Source organism: Myotis davidii, unplaced genomic scaffold, assembly GCF_000327345.1.
Source record: "Myotis davidii unplaced genomic scaffold, ASM32734v1 scaffold217, whole genome shotgun sequence".
In the NCBI taxonomy this organism is placed as follows: domain Eukaryota; kingdom Metazoa; phylum Chordata; class Mammalia; order Chiroptera; family Vespertilionidae; genus Myotis; species Myotis davidii.
This window is the reverse complement of record NW_006290034.1, coordinates 10,103,853-10,105,838: the sequence shown is the minus strand read 5'-3', so window position 1 is coordinate 10,105,838 and position 1,986 is coordinate 10,103,853. Positions and strand designations below refer to the sequence as shown.

Genomic DNA, 1,986 nt, shown 5'->3' with positions numbered 1-1,986 from the left:
AGGCCAAACCCCCTGCAAGCCCCCATCGCCTCCTGCCTCACAGGCCACAGCTGAGGGCAGGTGTATTGACTTAGAGAGGGAAGGGAGGGAATGGGGGAGACATTGAGATCCGACGCACTCACACACACACACACACACTCACTCTCTCTCTCTCTCTCTCTCTCACACACACACACACACTCTCACAATAACAGATACAGCCCAGTCCGGTGTGAAACCAAGAAACCCAAGCACAAGTTTAGTTTACCTCCCAAAACTAGTCTGGAGCTTCCACAGCTTCTCTTGGTAGCGCGAGCAAGGTTTAGCACACCCACTCAGAGCTCACGGCTCCTCACTCTTTAGTGATTGACCCCGTGCACACAACATTTCAAAGATGAAGACAAGATACTACTTACTTGAGCAGTTAAAAAAAAAAGTCATTTTCTAATTCGGTATCAAAAGAGTTGGGCACTGGTACTGGCAGAGCAAGGGCATTACGGTCCACCCTAAGTTATCTTTATTGCCGCCAGTTCCCTGGACGTCAGGAAGGACGAGGACTGCTCTGTCCTCTGGTGGATGGTGCAAAATGTCCAGTCTGCTCTGGCCTTGACCTCTGGGCATGGAGGCTTAGGGGGGCGCCGCTGGGAGAGGGGCTGTGGTGGGAGCTTCTACAACTCAGGGTGGGATTTCCTGGAGCTTCTGCAGCTCAGACTAAAGCAGAGGAAGGAGGGGGGGCTGGTGCTAGGCTAACTCACGTTCATTCTGACAAACTGGCCCAGGGCCAAGTCCTTCCCTTCAGAATTACTCCAACTTAATCTCTAGATACGAGGAAGGTGTTGCGGAAACAAGTGCACACAGAGTGTCGCTGTTTAACGCCACATGCACACGCTGATGTTCCTTGTGAAATTAGGGACCGTTGTTTGGGGTAACATTTAGAAGCCTCGTGGCAGAAAAACTGGTTATGTTTTTGTTTTCATCTTTACCTGGGACTCTCCCCACAGCTACCTGAACAATTCTATACAGCATACTCTAGCTGCTCTCTAAACACGCCTTGTGCACGCTACTGATAGGGGTATACCTTAAGGCAAAAGTTTCAGTTATCTCAAGGAAAAGCTTGGCTCCCGAGATACTAATTTCCCGCCCCCCCCCTCCCGGGACTTGAGCCTCAGCATGACTCTCCTCAGAAGCGCTCCTACCACCCTGGCCTGGCTGCCTTGCTCCCTTCCCAGCCAAGTCCTTGCCAAGTTACACATGTTGAAAGGTTAGTGTAGCCAACAATGGCCACTCTCATCCCCCGCGGAGGGCAGCTGGGCCGAGCCCAGAGTCTCCCTTCAGGAGACTTGAATCGTCTTCACTTCACCTCCTGGGGAGGTTCAGGTTCCTAACCCACCTCCCAAATATCCCGAACGCCAATGGTCACGAGACAAACGACTACACAGCCCTCGTGAACGCCTCATCGATACTTCAAGCGCTGCCCTGTGTGCACGTTAGAACTCCATAAAAAACAAACGTTAAAAAAGCAGCAGGTCCCTAACCAAGGACGTGAGCAACCCCGCGGAAGCCTTCCTCCTCCTCCAAACCAAAAGGAAAGGGGTCGCGGGGTCCAGCCCTCACCCGAGGTTCCAGTGAGGATGGGTGAAGCCCCCCCCCCCTCGCTGCGAGGTCGCCCCGCCGAGGCGCCTAGGTCTGCGGGCTACCAACCTGGGCTCAGCCTCGCCCCCCTCCGCCGGCTCCCCTCCCACCTTCGCGATCCCAACTGCGACACCTCCCAGGGCAGCAGCGCCTAGGGGCCACCCGCGGCACCGCTAGGCGAGTCCGCTGACTGCCATGGCTTTTCGTCTACGCAGTAAGCAAGTTTCATTTCCACCAGGGGCGGAACCAGGTCGCGGACCGCGTCTTCCCGAGAAGTTGCCGAGAGAAGCGCAGCGCCCAAGTCACTCGCCTGGGTCACTCTGCTGCCCACGGTGTCCACAGGCTGGTGTGAGTCCAAGAAAAGTGTTACGGTTT

General features: G+C 55.1%; 1 protein-coding gene across 1 annotated transcript in view; it reads right to left on the bottom strand.

The window, feature by feature from the left end:
• FAM46C (family with sequence similarity 46 member C) overlaps positions 1–1,118 on the bottom strand; it is an 18,851-nt gene extending 17,733 nt beyond the window's left edge. The window contains exon 1 of the mRNA XM_006763057.2: positions 1,058–1,118. The gene's annotated coding sequence lies outside the window, so the exon portion shown is untranslated. The remainder of the gene's footprint in view (positions 1–1,057) is intronic.
• Positions 1,119–1,986: the final 868 nt, after the last annotated feature.